The sequence below is a fragment of the Pinus tabuliformis genome, chromosome 8, assembly GCF_031772625.1.
Source record: "Pinus tabuliformis cultivar Carrire ecotype Pingquan chromosome 8, CPIR1, whole genome shotgun sequence".
In the NCBI taxonomy this organism is placed as follows: domain Eukaryota; kingdom Viridiplantae; phylum Streptophyta; class Pinopsida; order Pinales; family Pinaceae; genus Pinus; species Pinus tabuliformis.
This window is the reverse complement of record NC_142294.1, coordinates 336,689,204-336,695,989: the sequence shown is the minus strand read 5'-3', so window position 1 is coordinate 336,695,989 and position 6,786 is coordinate 336,689,204. Positions and strand designations below refer to the sequence as shown.

Here is a 6,786-nt window from a genome sequence, read left to right as displayed (position 1 = left end):
AGCAAGGAATCAGCCCAAAGCTGCATATTCTGAAAACATATAGCCAGAAGTTGTTAAATCTGTTAATGACCAGCAGTCAAATCTGTCGCTAGAATGTTGGGGATGCAGAGAACACCAATATTACAAAAATTGTTCGCATAAGGCAAGGATGAAACAACTATAAAATATGTAGGAAGCATCCACGGTTGGAGAAGTGGCAAGGAGCATGCCCAAAATTAATGCTACTCTGGATGATCATCAAGCAGAATATCAGCCAACCATGATCGAATGTGAAGGTATGATTGCTAAGCAACCTATTTTTGTTTCATTTGATCTCGGTGCTAGCTTAAGCTATGTTAGTCCTAAGGTGGTAGAAAAGTGTCGACTTCATAGGAGTAAGTTTCCATAACCATTTCTAGTTCAATTAGCCACTCGAACAAAAAAAAGGGTAAATGCAAAAACAGAATGTTGTCACATAACAATCTGATGACAACCAATTTAAGTTGACCTTAATATACTTCCTCTCGGTTCATACAAAATTTTAATCGGGATGGATTGGATGGAAAAATGTTGGTCCCTAGTTGATTGCAAACAAAAAACTGTCAGTTTTATCATTGAATCAGGCCAAAGGAAGGAACTTCAAGGAATTAAAACCAATACCAAGTTACTTCCTATCACTACTAGTCAGCTAGGAAAATGTATTAGGAAGGGCTGTCAAATATATGTTGTTCAGGTGGGATTTACAAACACCAAAAATAAAATGACCTCCTTGGAAAACATTCCTGTCATTCAGGAAGTTGTTTATGTATTTCTTGAATCCATTCCAGGATTACCACCAAAGTGTGATATTGATTTCACCATTGAACTAATTCCGGGTGTAGCCCCTATATCCAGGGCCCCTTAACGCATGATTATACCTAAGTTAATAGAACTCAAATGAAACTTTATGATCTTCTAGAGAAAATGTATATTCACCCTAGTGTGTCCCCTTGGGGAGCCCCGTACTATTTGTACGAAAGAAGGATGGAACCCTAAGATTATGGATCGATTATCATCAATTAAATAAATAGAAAATCAAGAATAAATATCCTTTATCGCGTATCGGTGATCTATTTGATGAGGTTAAAGGAGCTAAAGTATTCTAAAAAATCCACCTAAGATCGAGCTACCATCAAATAAGGATAAATGAGGACGGCATTTACAAGATTGCATTCTGCACTCGTTATGGTCATTACAAGTTTGTGGTGTTGCCATTTGGCCTCACAAATTCCCCAACTACCTTTATGAGTCTGATGCAGGGTATTTTCCAACCCTACCTTGATAAATTTGTACTAATTTTCGTTGATGACATTTTAATATACTCTAAGAATCAGGATGAGCATAAAGAACATCTGAGAATAGTATTGGAAACTCTGTAGGAAAATGAATTATATGTTAAATTTAGCAAGTGTAACTTTTTCAAATATGAGATTCAATACTTGGGTCACATTATATCAGCAGATGGAATAGCGGTGGACTCGGAGAAGATCAAAACCATTATGGAATGGACAGCTCCAATGAATGTCATTGATATCACATCATTCCTAGGTTTGGTCGGGTACTATCGTCGGTTCATCGAGATATTTTCAAAAATCGCCTTTCGAATGACCTTTTTACAGAAAAAGGGATGCACTTTCAAACTCATCAAAGCTTTGAAAGGCTGAAACACCTACTTACCACTGCACCTGTGTTAAAAGTAGCAGATACGGAAAAGTCTTTCATGGTTTGCATGGATGCGAGTAAAGAAGGTGTTGGTGGAGTGCTGACACAAGAAGGAAATGTTATTGCTTATGAATCATGGAAATTGAAGGATTATGAACATCGATATTCTACTTACGACCTTTAATTGACAGCGATAGTGCATGCACTTAAAATGTGGCACCACTACTTGTTGGGGAAGAAATTTCTGTTGTTGACGGATCATAATAGCCTTACAAATCTCTTCAACCAATCTAGATTAAATGCTCAATGGGCTAGATGGACATCATTTTTAAGTGAGTTCGATTTAGAAATGAAACATATTAAAGCGAAGGAAAATCGAGTGGCCAACGCACTAAGTGGAAAAGTATACTGTTTTTATGAGGTCCAAATCAGTCAAGTACACCCAAACATTCTTAAAATCATAAAAGAAGCATCTATCAAAGATCTAGAGTACATTTTTCTTTGGCAGCAGAAAAAGAAAGCTTTGTTAAAAAAGGAAAAATCAGATTTCAAAATAAATTTCGACAACATCCTTACTTTCAAGGAGAGAATTTATGTTCCTAACCAAAACTCTGTTAAACAATTAATATTGGATTAGTTTCACAGGAAACCATGTGTTGGCCATCCAGGTTACCAGAAACTATTTTCAGCCATTAAGAAATGGTATTTTTGGCCCGGGTTAAGGAAGGATGTTACTTAGTACTTATCTAAATGTTTGAAGTGTCAGCTGGTGAAAGAATAACATCAACATCCCAAAGGTTTGTTGCAACCATTGCCCATCCCAGAATGGAAATGGGAGACCATATCCCTAGGCTTCATCATCATCTTACCTCGTACCAGGAAGCAGCATGACTCAATTATGGTGGTAGTAGACAAATTGAGCAAAATTTCTCACTTCATACCTATGAAATCCACTTACAAAATTGTGTAAATTGCAGACATATTTATGAAAGAAATTTTTCGTCTGCATAGAATACCCAAGGTGGTAATTTCCAATAGGGATGTAAAATTTACATCTACATTCTGGAAAACTCTCTTTTCAGGATTGGGTACTCAAATCCAATTTAGTATTACCTACCATAGTCAAATGGATGGACACACTAAACGGGTAAATCAAGTGTTGGAGGAAATGCTACACATGTTTGTTATGCAACAGCCACATAAGTGGGAAGACAATCTCCACCTAGTGGAATTTTCATATAATAATGAACATCATGAATTACTAGGCATGAGCCCCTTTGAGGTGTTCTATGGAAGAAGGCGCAGTGTACCCATAGATTTGAATAATCTAGTTAATAAGCTAGCATTAGGTCTTGACATGTTATCACAAACGAAGGAGACTATTAAGAAGTTTCGACAAAATCTAAGGGCTTCCCAAGGTAGGAAAAAAGTGTATGTAGATAGAAAGAGGACATATAGATAATTTTAGCCGAGAGATCACATATATTTAAGAGTAAAGCCCCGAAAAGGTTCCTTACAATGGAGGGGTTGTGCTAAGTTAGCACCCTGGTACTGTGGACCTTTTCAAGTCTTGGAACCGATTGGGCTGGTAGCCTATAATCTTGTGTTATCAAGCCACATAGAGGTCCACAATGTGTTCCACGTGACTTTGCTAAACAAATATGTATACAATCCTCATCATATCATTAACTGGGAAAATATTTAGGTAATTGGTCAAGTGGAATATATGAATTTTGAATAGACTGATTTGAAGAGGTTGTGACTATGAATTGTTTTTGTGTAGGTCGAATCAAAAGGAGAGTTTCTAGAAAAACCTCTTCGTATTCTCGATCAGAGAGAAACCACCTTGCGGAAGTGAGCCATCACCCAGGTTAAAGAGAAGTGGAAGCATTTTGGCCAAGATGAGGCCACTTGGGAAGAGGAGGAATTTATGCAGAAATCTTATTCGTCATTATTTTCTGAAAGCATAAAGAACACCAGGGACAATGTTCCTCATATGCGGGGGAGATGTAACACCCCAAGATGCATAAAAATTACTATGGTTACTAAGTTTGATCTTTACCATTTATTACTTTAGTTTTCTTGCCCTATGATTTTAAATAATAAATGACTGAGGTTGGAATGCCAAGAAACATATATTTGGTTACCTAAATTATTGGTAGTTATGAGTTCAGATACTTTAACAAAAAATAGAAATTGTTTGTGTTAATTAAAAGAAACGGTTACAAAAGACAGGTACCCATCTCCCTAAAGGGAGATTTAGATGGGGGAAAGAATCCAAGAGGTATCCTAGAGCTGGGTCGAATAAACCAGTGGGAGAATTCTCAAGAACAGTTGGTAAAAAGTACAGGATTTGAGGTGGGACAGGAGTCCGGAGGCCTAAGGTACTTGAATGTTGCTAGAATTATCTTAACTGTAAAACAGAAGAAAGTGCTCAGGGGAGGGTCTAGACATAATTTCTAGGCTCGCGACTGTGAGGAGAGACTTTCTAGAAAGGATTGAATATTACATGTTTGCTAATATTGAACAGATAAGTATCATAGAAGTTCCATTACAAATTAATGTTGGACTGTGGAAAATTATTTAAATGATAAAATATAACTTTTCATTATGAATTGATGCTAGAAGAATTACTTAAGTGACAGAACAAACTAAGGAAAGAAATTCCTTGAAAATGCATTAAAAAAGAGAATAGAAATTACCAGTTTCGCAATCAAAACAATAGACAATATGTTATGGCAATGCATGAAAGGTAGCAAGTAATACTAGTAAAGTATGGAGAAATAACTTCATATAGCAGATAAACATTCATACTCTCTTAAATCATTGAGAGTAATTTCTTATAATAAACATTCATACTCTCTTAAATCATTGAGAGTAATTTCTTATAATAAGTAGTGGAAACAATATGTTTGAAACACTATAAGGTTACTGTAGAATTCATCTATGTATTATGATATAAAGTCACATATTAATAATCTGTGCAAAATGCTACAAGGTTAATGTAGAGATAAGTCATAGTAGAAATAATCTATGTGGAATGGTACAAGCTAGAGTAGAAATAATTTATGCTACAAAATTATTGTAGAAGTAATCTATGTAAAATGATACAAAAGTACTATAGAGATTTCGGAGTAATGTATCACAAAATTACTGTAGAAGTAATCTATGTAAAATGATACAAAAGTACTATAGAGATTTCGGAGTAATGTATCACAAAATCATTACAGAAACAATCATTGTAAATAACCTTAAAAGGAACCATTCTAGAAATGTTGAATGTACAAGTAGAAGAACTAAGATAAACTCGTTAAGTTACTACCGTGAGAAATGTAGTAGAGGTAACAGATACCCATCATTAAACAGAAAAAAACTAGTGACACATCCATTCATTTAATGAGATGGATTGTGCTCACACAAATATAATTTGCTGGAAAATATAACTTAAAATAAAGTTTTGATAATAGCACGGGTTCAACTCTCTGAATTCGTGAACATGAAAGAAAACCCCAAAAGACCTTCCTGTATACAACTGTAGCTATTAAAACGCATAACAGAGGAAATATTCAAGAAAACTCACAGTCGGCCAAGTGCCGACTATTCAAAACCTTCCAAGTGCAGTGCACTGCATTCAATTTTTTTTTTTACACAGTTAACTAACTAACAGAGAACCCATCAAGTCTCGGCGTAAGGCCTCAGCTCGAGACTTCGTTTCCCTTCGCTGAGCAATTAAACCTTTAACAGCTAGACATTCAAAAACCAAGCATGATATTTTCCAACCTAAAAACAACCACGGAGGATGTAAGCTCCTAAACCCTGGAAGAATGTAGTCCAAGACATTATTAACTAGGCATATATTGTAAAATACCTCCATATAACCGCACAATGATGGAGTCAATATAATATTAACCCCACGAAATATGTATAATGCACGATGCCGAGAAGAGGGGTATCCTTACCTGAAACTGGAGGATTTTCACATCGAACAGTCCACTGGCATGACAACAAAACTCATCATTAACCAAATATGGAACTGAGAATATATAAACAACTCGGAGAAAGCTTCTATAGTTTCAAATTTTTGAGATCTTTGGGCTTACCTTTCAGAAAGGATTGTCAGAGCAGAGTATTTTCCGTAGGAATGGAAGACCTTTGAGCCACCCTTAACAATGGAAGCAATCAATCAAACTTGATACCAGGCAGATGTCCAAAGTGAGACATGAACCCACACAAAGCAGATAAGTGAAATAACGTAATGTGAGGCTGTTGGGGCTACCTGCCTCCGCAGGATTGACCATAGCTACCATGGCAACCACTGAAGGATCCCGTGCCGGCCTAAAACCCTCACCAGATGATTGCATTGTAGAGAAGATATATACCAAGGGCTGATGACAACAATGACTCCACCGTCTACTGAGCGTGAAAAATTAGTTAGGGGGTTAAACCCTAAACCCTCTCCACCGTCGGATTGCTTAGCAGAGATCAATGGACATGAATCAAGATAGGTGTTGCAAGAGATCATTACCAACTGGCAGATGCATGAAACAACCTCGGCAACTAGTGTGCCATGTGTTGCAGCGTACAAGGGATAGCTATCAAAGGTCTATTCAGGTTCAGATACCTCGTCAAAGGCCATGTGCGCAGTAAATTTTAGCCACCATTTATACTTTGTTAACTGCGTAATGTGATATCACACACGAAAGACTTATGAATATTGTCCAGTGTTATGGATTAAAATTCAATTTCACATTAATAAGTTTTGTAACCTTACGAGAGACCCATTACCTGATGGCAGATGTGGGTCATAGTTATGGTTTAATTTTTTAAACTTTTTATTATTATGTGTGTAACTTCCATAGAATTAAGGTTTTTAGTTGTTACACATTTGGTATTGATAATCCATGATAGTAACGCCTCGTAATATAAGACAACCTATTTACAAATTGAGAATCAGCCTAAAGTGAATATATATATAATTGTTTTATGATTAATAATAATAATAACTTTAAAAATAGTAATAATTTTTTATAACTTTAGCAAGTATCATAAACCAATGTTATAATGTTTATTATGAAATTTTTTTATTAAATTTTATTATCAATTTAA

At 35.8% G+C, this 6,786-nt stretch overlaps 1 long non-coding RNA gene across 1 annotated transcript; it reads right to left on the bottom strand.

The window, feature by feature from the left end:
* Window positions 1-5,106: 5,106 nt before the first annotated feature.
* LOC149235504 (uncharacterized) lies at window positions 5,107-6,083 on the bottom strand. Its single transcript, XR_016268294.1, has 4 exons — window positions 5,957-6,083; window positions 5,781-5,842; window positions 5,640-5,673; window positions 5,107-5,460 (listed from the first exon to the last, which is right to left on the bottom strand). It is a non-coding gene; the product is annotated as an uncharacterized LOC149235504 (long non-coding RNA).
* Window positions 6,084-6,786: the final 703 nt, after the last annotated feature.